Raw genomic sequence first — 13,490 nt, forward strand, 5'->3', positions numbered from 1 at the left:
TGTATTCATCCAGATCCAACCCCCTTTGTGGGGAGAAGTGGGGGGTGGAGTGGGGTGAGCTCAATCACCTGTGATCTTTCAGGATGTGGTTCAGCTGCAAGGGAGGATCTGGGAATGGAATGTCTGAAATGAGGGCAGCTCAGGGGCTTCACAATGACTCCATATCTTGGCGATGGAAGGTGAACATTGCAGGGTAAGGTTCAATCATGTCTCTTAACGGTTTTCCCACAGGCACAGGGAGGTGTGCAGGATGCAGGCAGCAGGCAACGCTGCCTCCTTCAGGGCTTTCACGGAACTGAGGAGGAGAAGACGGGCCCATCACCATCAAGCAGGGCAAAAGGAAGAACCTCACCCTGAGGAACGTGGACCAGTGGGGCCCCATGAAGACCCAGAAGCTGAGAAGAAAAGACCAATTTCACGGAGGCATTTGGTACGTGCCAGGGTGTACCGAAGATGCCTCTCATAGTTGGAGGTGAGCGAGAGACAGTGCCAGAGGTGCCTTTGCTTGTCAAGGGACGTGGTGGCTCACATCTGTCATGTTCTTTGGGAGGATCTGACACCGCACAGAATGGGTGGCTATCCATTGCCAGTCGCTTCAAAGGTGACCACCGCACTCAACTTTTTAAAAAGTAGTTCGTTCCAGGTCTCCAGTGGGGGCCTCTGTGGAGTTTCACAATCCTCCACTCATAAATGCAGAAGGGAGGTCACCAATGCTCTTTTCAATATGGCACACAGCTACATCCAGTTCTCCCTGGATGAAGCCAGCCAGGCTGCCAGAGCAGTGGGATTTGCAGCAATCTCTGGTTTCCCACAGGGCCAGAGTGCCATCGATTACACACATGTGGCTTTAAGAGCTCCCTGGCAGCAGCCACAAAAGTTTGTCAATAGAAAAGGCTTCCACTCTCTTAACATGCAGCAGATCTGTGATCACCAAAAGTAGATTATGCATGCTTGTGTGAGGTACCCTAAGAGCTCACAAGACTTTTACATCCTGAGTCACTCGCAGGTGTCACAGATCTTCAAGGGCCCTCAGCGCATTCAGGGCTAGCTCATCAGTGATAAAGGCGACCCCAAAAGACATGGCTAATGACGCCTGTTCATTGACCACTGAGTGCTTCAGAGGAGAGTTACAATGCAGCTCACTCTACAGTGCGCTCATTGATTGAGCAGACCATTGACATGTTCAAGATGTGTTTCAGATGCCTGGATCAGTCAGGTGGTGCTCTAGATTACTCTCCCCAGAGGGTGTCCCAATCATTCTAGTTTACTGCACCCCACACAGCCTGGCGCTCCAAAGGGAAAATGAGTTGCTACATGGGGAGATAGAGGAGCTGCACATCTCCTCTGATGGAGAGGACACCAAAAATGATGACATTGAAGAGGGCAAGGATGATGAGGCACAAGAGGAAGAGGCTATTGCATGGGCCAGATGTGGCAGATGTGCCCATGAGACCTTGATAGCTACAAGGTTCCAGGTGATGAAGAAGACTAGCTCATACGAGCTCATTTCACCTGTCCCTTTGATTCAGGGTAGACATTAACAACTTCTTTATTATCCTCAACATCTCAATGAAGGATATCAATCTCAGAATGAGTAGTCACAATCTTACGTAATAATGGCCTCATCCTTGGAAGACTAGGCAGCCTATGTGGCAGTTTTGTAATGGGACAAGAACTCCATCACCGTTCACAGTGAAGCAACCAGACATGATGCAGTCCTTTCAATCATCTCACCAACATCTCACTGCCTATGGCAGCCTTCAAGAGGCAGGAACAGCACAGCAAACATCAGTGCACTCATGGCTGGATGCCTGGAGAGTTGCAAGGTGCCTCAAGGGGGTCAATCATCAATCACTGGTTCTCATTTCACCGTCTGAGGACTGATCTGAATTTGCACTGCAGCATCCCTCCAAGGGCCATCTCTCATCCATGAATAATGTTCAGGCCTCATCCTCAGACAGATCATTCTCTAGGACTCTGTGACCTGTCACTGACAATTATGGATGCGGGCCTGTGAATCAGGTTACCTTGTGTGCACAGAGAGAGCTTCGGCAGGGCCATTGTCTGATCATTGAGAAGCACTCATGACCCAGCCTTCGTCAGGAGTTTCCCAAGTTCATGTCCAGTATTGCATGGAATCTGGCAGTGAGGTGGCCCAGTCGGTCTCAACACAGCATTTAAGGATTACTTAGTAACTTCATTTATACTAAAGACCACACAACAGACGTACTGGAGCTTCGATCTCATCCCATTACAGTCCTCCACATTTTCATACTAGCAGGTTGAGATAAGCACGAGGAAGCCTATGACACTGATGACACTGTCACAATCAGAGAACCACGTCGATTGCCCTTCTGAGAACTAGCACAGAGATTATGTTTAGTTACGCTAGCCTGACCTTCAGGTGCAAACAGCATCCTCACATGTAATAGGCCAGCATCATGAGGCTAGACACACACCTATAACATCACATAGTCATGGCCGTCTGGCAGACATTTCAGGAGTCACCAAGTGCTAACTAGGCTCATTGCTCTGCATCATGCAGGTGGTGAGCGGGAACTATTATAGGGGTAATGGTTGGACGTAAATGCAGTCAGGAGTTAACACTACAGGCCGCCATGAAAGCCTAAGGTCCCCGACGATTACTTAAACTGTAACCCAACCCAAACCTGACAGTCATTACGTGGAGGCCATTGAAAATGCACCTGGTTGAATCACTCCAATGTGGCTCACCTTTAAAACCTATAACATCCACAGAGAACAGGTTTCAGTGCAGCAGCATCAGGATAATGAACCAAACTCCAAAATCTATATTCATGAGGCCAGATTATGTGATCCTCTGACACAAGTCTTACAAAAGAATTGCCCAACCATCATGTTGATAGAGCGCCTGGCTTTGTTCATGTCGCTCCTATGGAATTAAAGGTGACTGAACTGAGATTTAGTGAGACACCACAGACCTGAGGGACACGATGAGGAGGTGGGGCGGGGCATCTGCTACACTAGAATGTGCTGGCAACATTGCATCACATGGAAGAACCATTCAGTAGTTGAGACTTTGAGACAGAAAAAGAAAATATATTTACAGATGTGCAAAGTACATACAGTGACTGAACACCCATGCCACCATTGTGTTCTCAGTACTTCTTAATTGTCTAACCCTATCGCTACGTCTAGGTGCATGCCCGACATATGCAGCAGAGGTGGAGGCAGCCTGCTGACTGCTACGCCCCATTGTCTGGGAGGGCCTTGGCGGACATCCTCTGGAGGCTCGAGGCCTGGAGCACCCTGGCCTGATAAGGGTTTCCTGCTGTAGAGTGGGGGCACCCCATTTGGCCTTACCAGTTGATGGGGCAACAGATAGAGGGGATTTGGAGTGGCTGGACACCCTTGGAGTGTCCTGTGTAGAGGACTCCAGGGTGTCTGGCTGAGGTTCCTCCTCCCTTTCAGTGCCCAAGGGCCCCTCCCTGACTCCTTGAGGAGAAGGGGCACTTGGAGGGAGGTCGAGGTGCCCCGTCATCCTCTGTCTAGCCACTGATGGATCCCACTCATTGCTACAGTAATGGTGCACAGGTCCAAGAGCATATCCAGCAGAAACTGATGGACCAGGGTCTCCAAGGCGGATGCCACTCTTCCAATGGGGACATTGATACAGCCGCATTCTGGAGCCATGACATCAGACAGTACGTGAAAGGACTCCTCCATCCTTCATTCTAATCTGGTGAACAGATACCAGTCACACATAACCAAGCACCGAACTATTGAAAAACTGAACACTACAAGCAACATTTAAAGCTAGCCTGCACTACTTCAAGCCAGCCTACACCTCTTAAAGGTGAGATGCCATCTAGCTGTTCCCCTGCCTGTCTTTGGAGCTCCAATATTTCTCTGAGGGCCGATTTCAGAGGCTTGTCATCGGACTTGGACTCAGTAGAGTTTTGGCATCCAGCAGTCCTCTGAGTGTCAGAATGGCTGTCACTGCCTCCGCCTTCTGTGGAGCTGTTTCTGTGCTGTGCTCCCCACATAGTGACCCCGAGCCTGCTCTAGAACTAGGTCCCATTGTGGTGTGTGTTTCTGCGCTGGTGGAGGATACAGTTGAACGCAGTGATGGGTCTACTGTGATGGACCCTCACTGGCTTGTTGGGAGATGCCGATCTCGCCTTCGGCGTAGGGACGGTCCCTGTCCTCACTGGCCAGCTCTGCCATCTGCTTCTCGAAGTGGGTGAGTGGCCTCAATACTGGCATCCCCCCTCTAGTCTGGGATCTCCTCCTCTTGTTGCCTCTTGGGCAATCTTGTCCTGCATAAAGACAGATGGATAGACTGTGAGCACCATGGATGCAAGAGCAGATCATAAGCACGCATGCCTGCTGTGTGTGCTGAGCGGTCCCTCGTAAGGGCTGAAGATGTAACAGGATGTCATTGGACCTGATGATGTTAAAGTGTGTGTAAGGCAATCAGTGATGATGTCCCTTCTGCAGGTAGTGTGTGAGATCTCTGTGGACTGTAACCCTGTGAATGCCTTTTGAGAGTGAGAGTTGGGAGTGAGGAGAAGGTTGACCTACCCTGGCGGAGTGGATGAGATAATTTATCCTTTTACGGCACTGCACAGCGGTCCTCTTCAGGGATCCACAATTTCTGAGCTCCGTGGCAACTTCCTCTCAAGTTGGCATGGTGAGGCTGGCGGACCTTCTGCTGCCATCTCTGGGATAGAGGGTCTCCCACTGGTCCTGGACTGCCTGGAGGAGTCTCTCCTGGCACTTGTCACCAAACCTGAGGGCAGAGAGTTTGTCTCTTCTAGGGGCAATTTTTGTCTTTGCCACAACAAGTCCTGGGCTGCAGAGAGTGAATCTGTGTGCGGGTGCCATTTACACATGGCAGCCAGACCTTTGACTCATGAGGTAACGGTGGGGCGGACGAATCCCAGCCTGCCCCATCATGAGATACAACGAGCTGCTCATTGATGTATAAATAAGGAGCTGAAAAGCAGTCAATGTGGCACAGAAACTCACCCCATCGCCCAGCGAGAATCACGCCGACTTTCCTGCCTGGCACCGCACTTAGTCTCTGGAATGGAAAATTCCACCCTGAGGTTTTGACCATAAATGGTGGGCCCCTTTTTCTTTTAAATGCCAGGGGGTATCTCATCATCTCTGCAATAAATCCTCAGCTGATGGATAATAACTGATTTAAAGAGATATTGGATAAGGCGAGAAAACAAGCACAGGGTTTACAATGTGTGATTAACTCGTGTCTGCTCATGGCACTGTAGACAGCTTGCAAACTTTGTGCTGCCTGTTGATTTAAATGATAGCAGCTTAAAAACCAACATTTATGCACATGCAAGGCTAGCACTGTTGTGGTTTATGTCTCGGAGATATGCAGAAATGACACACCAAATTCTATGCACATATAGGATGGGGAGGCAATGGTGTAGTGGTATTGCCACTAGGCTAGTAATCCATTGATGCAGGATAATGTTCTGAGGACTCAGGTTCAAATCCTACCACAGGAATTCAAATTCAATAAAAAAAAAGAAAAATCTGGAATTAAATGATTCTGGAACTAACGATGATGATCATGAAACCATTGTTGTAAAAATCCATCTGTTTCACTAATGACCTTTAGGGGAGGAGGAAATCTACTGTCCTCACTTGGCATGGCCCACATGTGACTCCAGACCCACAACAAGGGTACTAAATGTTGGCCTGGCCAGTGATGTCCACATCCCATGAATGAATAGTTTCTCTTTCTCAGTTACTACACCCAGGTTTAACTAATCAGACACCCATAACCAAACACTACAACCTTTAAAGCCAGTCTCCACTACTTCAAGCCAGCCTACACCTCTTAAAGGTGAAATGTAGTTTAGCTGCAACAGGTGTTGAGGGATGGAAATGATGCAGGGACCCAGGGTTCTCTGATGCAACTGCATGAGATGGACAGGAAAAAAGAGGCTCTCTCCTCTCAGGGGTCAGGAAGCCCTCCAAACAGATGCTTCAAAGGCAGTGGGAGTAGATTGCCATCATGGTTGATGCCAATAGACTAGCTCTGCAGACCTGGATGCAGCATCACAAAAAGTTAAATGGGCGCACACAAGTAGTCAAGGTTAATGAATGCAAATGCACATACCATATCCTTACCAATGAACCTAGCCTCACACACTGCTCTATTCATTACACCCTCTTCACTCACCTTCTAACAGTCTCCATCACTCATGACTCATAACTCACATTCATTGCTTCACCTCAGCCACACACACTTAACACTGCCTCAAACCTCACACCTGTATCTCATAGCTTGCACACTCTACCAGGTATTCAACTTTGACAGGCTCATCACCCAAACACATTACACCACACTCACTGACACACTACTTTCTTGCTTTCAGAACAAGATGGTTTATAATCAGAAGCAGCAGTAGCAGGGACAAGCACACCTATAAACCCTCACCCCCAAGGAAGAGACGGTGCTGGCCTTTATTGGTGCGGCTACTACTGAAGCCGTAGCCAGCGCTGAGGCTGAAATCATAAGGACAATGGTATATTTCTACATAATCCACCTTCTCACATCCCACTTCCCCTCATCCCACAATCTCTTCTGATGTGTTAGCATGTACCTCTTGCTTGCTCCCCCTCCCATCACTCCATCTCTACCCTTCTGAATTTCTTCTTTCAGCTACTGCTTCCTGGTTAGGAACTGCTGTGGAGCCTAAAGTCCAAGAGGAACAATGGAAATTAAAGAACAATAAACAGTCACTTGCTCTCACACTAGCTCAGATATTGGCACTGTGCATACTTTAGAGGGTAGTATAGAGGCAGGAGCTGCATGCGATGAATCAATGGGCACGAGTGGGTTGTGACGAGGGCAGGAGGAAGAATGTCACCTCCCCAGAGGATGAGGTTACATGCAAGTTCCACTACAGAGGACTAGATGAGGACTTTGATGGGGCGGCCTACAGAAAGGGCTGATGGGAATGCAGAAGGAAATGCTTGTTGCATTGATGGGCCTGCCAGAAAGCTAGATGTCACAAAGGAGTCGGCTCCAATTTGGCATGGGGCTTTGGAGCCCATCTTTTCTAGCATGAAAGTGGTGACCAATTCCATGAGAACACTTGTAGATCCAACCATGACGTAGGATCTGATGGCTGTTTCCTCAGCTTCTATTGCAGCTCAAATGTAAGTCACCCAACATTTCATTGCTGCAGTGGAAGCTCAAGACTTAGATCATGAAATCTTAACTCATTGCCATGCAAACCCAGCTTGTTGCCATGAGACACAGATTGCTGCCAACACGACTGTGCATACCAGTGCTTAAAGGGGCTTTCAGGGTCTCACAACAGTCCCACAATCTGTGCTCCAGCAAATTACTCAGATTACTGAGATGTTTCCCTGAGGATTGGTGGTGGCTTTGTCTAGCATGAACCTAGTATTCTCTCTTAGGATGACAGCCTTTGTGCTTTCACCTGTATCACTCCATCAGTGCCCCTGTTGTTGCCTGTTGTGAAATGGTGCAGTCTGAAGTCAATCCTTCTAGGTACAGAACTGCTGGAGGTTGTCCTGCTGGGCCATCTGCAATCTCCCCCTACCGAAAATCAGCAGCATCCACCACTGCAACTAAAGCTGGGGTAGCGCTGCTGTCGGATCCAGTGCCCTGGTTTGTTGGGGCAAAAGGATCCAGGTTGCATGCTTGTTTTGGGGTGACCAAGTTGGTACCAAGACAAAGAAGATCAGTAGACTGTTCTTATAAGTAACACATTCTGTTTATTTACAAAAGGGAACACAGCAGCTACCCTTGTTCTGCTTACAACTCAAAACTCTGCCTTTATTCTTCAGACTCTAACTCAAGACTACTGACTACAGAGGTAGCCTGTGCTACTCTGCCACTGGGTATCAAGATCATGTGATCTTACATTACAACATTTGTCTTAAAGGAATATTACACATCAGATCACTACATCCCTCCCCCTTTACTCAGAAATACATTTTATAATTCTTTTCAAAATATCAAATTATTCACACAGATCAATAATTTACAAAAGTCAGTCTTTCTGGGGTTTTCCTTATGTGTGCAGAACATCTCAGCTCTACAGCTTCTGATGTTGTCTGAGCATCTGGTTCTTCAGATCTGCAAATCTGTTTCTTCAACTCTTTCAGGTACAGACGACCCTTCAGACACATCTGGACTTAGTTGAGTTCTTTCAACAGCAGATGTTGATTCAGTCACGAACACTGGTGGAATCATTTCTGGGTATTTTGTTTCTCTTCTTCCTATGTGATCCACATGTCTCCTTATTACTTGATCTTCCACATTCACGTGGTAGGAAAGAGGTCCCGTTACTGAACTTATTTCACCAAACAACCATGCTGACCCTTCTCTAAACTTTTTCACAAATACTTCCTCTCCCACGTTAAACGTCCTGTTATGACTGTGGCAGTTATGTCCAATTTTCTGACTTCCCTGCCTGCTTCCCACCTTCCCTTCCAAGTTTGGCATAATTAGGCTCAGTCTCGATCGGAGACGGTGCTTCATCAACAATACTGCAGGTGTGACACCTGTTGTCGGATGAGGGGTGGTTGTATAATGGAAAAGAAAACATGCTAATTTAGTCACTATAGAATCTCCAGACAATTTCTTCATACCAAATTTGAACATCTGAACTGCTCTCTCGGTCAATCCATTTGAAGAAGGGTGGTATAGTGAAATTCTCACATGAACAATACCGTTGATGCTTATAGATCGGTGAAATTCAGCACTCGTGAATACTGTTCCATTGTCTGATACGAGCACTTCAGGTAGTCCGTTGATTGCGAAACTTTGTCGTAGCTTGTCTATTGTAGCAGAAGATGTCGGCGACCTCACTTCATATATGTCCATCCATTTTGAGTGTGCATCGACAATAAGTAGAAACATTGGCCAAGATTTCCCGGTCAGCAAGCGGAGTGGGGGGGCTCGCTCGCCGACACGTAAAATGATGCCGGATGACGTCAGGTGGAACCCCCGACGTCACCCCGCCCCATTTCAATTTTCAGGTCAGCGGGGGCTCAGCCGAATCAGCTGCGTGCCCGCCAACCTGTCAATGGCCTATTGAGACCATTGACAAAGTCATTAATGTAATTGGTGGACCTGCCCATCCAACCTTAAGGTTGCCGGGCAGGCTGGGAGCCCTGGTGGGCATTGGAAAAAGCATGAAACCTCATCCGCGGGCAGGATGAGGTTTTATATATGTTTATAAATTTTTAATAAAAGTGAAACTGAAAGTGATGGACATGTCCCAACTCATGTGACTGTGTCACATGAGGGGACATGTCAGGGAATTTTTTTTTTTCTGTTTTCAATATATTTTAATGTGTAGCCGATCTCCCTGAGGCAGCACTGAACTTCAGGGAGATGAGTGCGCTCTTTCGTGCACATGCGCAAGAAAGTGCACTCTCGGTTCAGGGAATCCACCCCCCACCCCGCCCGCACAGGGAGCGCCTAGCTGACGTCACACTGGGCGGGCCTTAATTGGCCCATCCACGTAAAATGGTGGCGTGCCCCCAATTGGGGACCCAGAACGGAGGCGAGCCTCCAAGCACCCGCTCTTGAACTTCCCCCGACAGGGGAAAATTCTGCCCATTGTTCCCATAAAATGTTCCACATAGTCGATGTGATCTCGTACCCATGGCCTTCTTGGTCACTGCAAGGGGTGTGATGGAGCAGTTGCAGCTAATTTTTGAATTTGCTGAAACTGCATGCAACTTCTTACTAAGTTTTCTATTTCTCCATTCATCCCAGGCCACCATAAATAGCTGCTTGTTATAGCCTTCATTTTGGAAATTCCGGGATGTGCACTGTGAAGTTCAGATAACAATGGCTTTTGTCCTTTTGGAAGAACAATCACTCATGCTCCCCACAATAAGATACCTTCCTGGCTGGTTATTTGGTATCTTCTCTGGAAATGGGGTTTCATTTAATCAGATTCTTGTTGTTGTGACCAATCATAAAGAACTTGATCTTGCATTTTGGATAAGATTGGGCCTCAATTTGTCCAATCTTTAATCTGTCTAGCGCATATCGGTGATGAGTCCAGGAAGTTCAATAATAATGTGAATTCTTGAGGAATTGGAACAGCCTTATCTTTTACTCGCATGGGCAAACAACTGAGTGTATCTGCATTTGCAATTTGACTTGTGGGTCTATGAATGAAAGTATACTTATATGCTGCCAAGACCAGTGCCCATCTTTGTACTCTTGCTGAGGCTACAGGGCATATAGCCGTGTCTTTGCTGAATAATCCCAATAACGGCTTGTGATCCGATATGATAGTAAAATGTTGACCGTGTACATACTGATGAAACTTCTTAAAACTGAAAATGATTGCCAGGCCTTCTTTTTCTATTTGAGAGTACGCTTTTTCTGCAGTATTGGGTGTTCTCGATACATATTTTATAGGTCGTTCTGATCGATCATCCAATCGATGGGAAACCACTGCTCCCACTCCAGAGGGAGATGTGTCACATGTTAATATCAACTTTTTTAGCAGATCAAAATGTACTATAAGTGTAGATGATTGTAACAACTGTTTCACTTTTCTGAAAGCTTCTTCTTGTGGTGTTTGCCATGACCATCGCTGGTTTTTCTTGAGCAAGTAATACAATGGTGCCAGTTCTGTCGGCAAATTAGGCAAGAAGGGTCCATAGTAATTGATCATCCCCAAGAATGATTGCAGTTCAGGTGTATTCTTTGGCATTGATGCTTCTCTAATGGCTTTCACTTTTTCTTCAACTGGATGAAGGCCTCGTGAATCTACTTTGTGACCTAGGTAAATTCACTCTTTCACTTGGAATGTGCGTTTTTCCTTTTTCAACCGCACTCCAACCTGTGAAAAGCATTTCAAAACTTCTTCCAAGTTCATCAAATGTTGCTTTTCATTGAGTCCAGTCATGAGAACATCATCCAAATGAACTACAGTGTGGGGCAGCCCCTGTAGTAAACTTTCCGTGGTTCTTTGGAATATGGCGCAAGCTGAAGGTACGCCAAAATATAAACGAGTGTATTGGTACAATACTTTGTGTGTATTAATGGTGACAAACTTCCAGGAGGCCTTCTCTAATTCCAAATGTTGATAAGCATGACTCTTATCAAGCTTCGTGTAGGCAGTTCCACCTGCCAGTTCAGTGTACAAGTCTTCAATTTTTGGTGTGGGGTGTCTGTCCAACTTAGCCACTTTATTGGCTGTTAATTTATAGTTCCACAAATTTGAATGCTTCAGTCAGGTTTGAGAACAGGTACATTTGGTGTTGCGCACTCTGAAAACTGCACTGGTTGTATCATTCCAAGTTTTTATAATCTGTCCAGTTCAGCATCTACCTTTTCCTGCATTGCATAAGTTAATGATCTTGCCTTCATGAATCTTGCTGTTGCCTCTGGAGCTACATGAGTTTTTTGCTTGTAGCCCCTCAATCTTTCCAAGTCCATCCTTGAAACCCAAGGCATATTTTCATAGTAGCTCTTGAAAGCCCATTAGTTCTCTGTTGAAAGATTTCTGTCCGTTCCAATTTAATTTCTTGCAGCCAGTTTCATCTGAGGAGACTAAGTCCCTCACCTGCTACTACCAACAAGGATAATTTTACTGTTTGACCTCCGTAGTATACTGTGACTTTACAAATGCCCTTGACTTGTATGTCTTCTCCCATGTATGTTTTCAATTTGGCATCAGTTTCTTCCAAATTTAGTTCACTTTCCCCATGATTCAGGTATTCACCTATCACCGTAGTGGCTGTGCCAGAATCCACCTCCTTTCTGAAGGACCTCTCATTCACTCTCATTGTTACATAGATAGGTTCTATTCTTCCTACCTTTAAATTATGTAATGAATAAATATCTGAATCTATTATCTCAAGCTTATCAACGCTGTTAATCTCATTGGATTTTTGCTTTTGTCTGAAAGTTTGCCTGATTCTATCTTTACATTGTCTCATGAGGTGTCCATTTCAATATCAGAAAAAACATTCAATCTTTTTAAACTGTGATTCATTACAAGGTTGTCTGCTTCCACTTCTTACCATGATGCCATGTTTTTGCTGCTAAGTTATCTCTTTTAATTTGTCTGCTAGTGGTGGCTGCTTCCCACTTCTGAGTAAAGCTTTGCACTTTCGTGCCCTTTTTTGGCTGAGGTCCCCTGCCCAATGTGGAGGACGGCGCCATTTTGCGCTCCTTGTATGTCTTTCAAGTCTCACACTGTACCTTCCAATGCCTTCTGAAAATCTAAATTTGTTTCAGACAGTAATCTCTTCTGAATCGCATCTTCCTTTATACCGCACACCAAACGACCTCTAAGCATATCATTGATAGATGTACCAAACTCGCAATATTCAGTTAATTGTTTCAGACCTGCTACATAACAAGCAACTGTCTCCCCCGCAGCTCTATTCCTTGAGTTAAATTTAAACCGTTGCATCGTCACTGAAGACTTGGGCTGGCAATGATTCTTTACGAGGTTCACTAAGTCATTAAAACTTTTCGAGTCTGGAGCACTGGGTGCCAACAAGTTTTGAATTAATCCATATGTCCTACTCCCACATGTGGGTAAGAGGATCACGTGCTTCTTCTCCTCCCTCGGAGTTTCATTCGCTTGGAAGAAGAACGTGAGGCGATGAACATAATGAGATCAGTTGTCAGAGGTTGGATCGAAAGGCTCCACTCTTCGAAATTGCAGAATGCTCTGAGGGGATTGCTTCAACGATCAGGAAGGAAATTTTTCTTTACTTACAATTGGGCTACAGCCCTATTTCGGTTCTTCTGATTTCCTTTGTTCTTTCTTGCTTTTTACTGTCGTTGCCAGTTTGTTTGATCCGGTGCCCTGGTTTTTTGGGGCAAAAGGATCCAGGCTGCACACTTGTTTCGGGGTGACCGAGCTGGTACCAAGACAGAGAAGATCAGTAGACCATTCTTAGAAGAAACACATTCTGTTTATTTACAAAAGGAACTCAGCAGCTACCCTTGTGTGCTTACAACTCAAAACTCTGTCTTTACTCTTCAGACTCTAACTCAAGACTGCTGACTACAGAGGGAGCCCGTGCTACTCGGCTATTGGGTATCAAGATCATGTGATCTTACATTACAACATTTGTCTTAAAGGTATGTTACACATTGGATTATTACAGCTGCTTTGGAGCACTAGGACAGGCAAAGGCTCCCACAAAACAGGCACTAAGTGTAGTTTTTAATGGAATATTGGATGGTTTGTTTGATTAAGTTGGTTTGGGATAATTGTTTTATGGTGGCATTTATTTCAGCATTTTGGCCAAGAGATGCTTCATGGCAGAGGATTGGTAAGCTGTGTGACTGCTGTACAATGGGGATTTGGGGTTGCGTTCAGTGGAACCTCAGTTGAATGAGGTGCTCATGGACAGCTCAGCTAGAAAAGGGATGGGTTGATTGTCTCCTCCCTTTTTCCTGCTCCACTTCTTTCTCCCTTTCCTGCTCCTTCTCTTCCTTATCCTTTTTC

At 46.0% G+C, this 13,490-nt stretch overlaps 1 protein-coding gene across 3 annotated transcripts in view; it reads right to left on the reverse strand.

Moving 5' to 3' along the window:
- The window catches only part of calcr (calcitonin receptor), a 418,788-nt gene that overhangs the window by 69,056 nt on the left and 336,242 nt on the right, over positions 1-13,490 (reverse strand). The gene's annotated exons all lie outside the window — the stretch shown is intronic.

The sequence above is a fragment of the Cetorhinus maximus genome, chromosome 3, assembly GCF_964194155.1.
Source record: "Cetorhinus maximus chromosome 3, sCetMax3.hap1.1, whole genome shotgun sequence".
Classification (NCBI taxonomy): domain Eukaryota; kingdom Metazoa; phylum Chordata; class Chondrichthyes; order Lamniformes; family Cetorhinidae; genus Cetorhinus; species Cetorhinus maximus.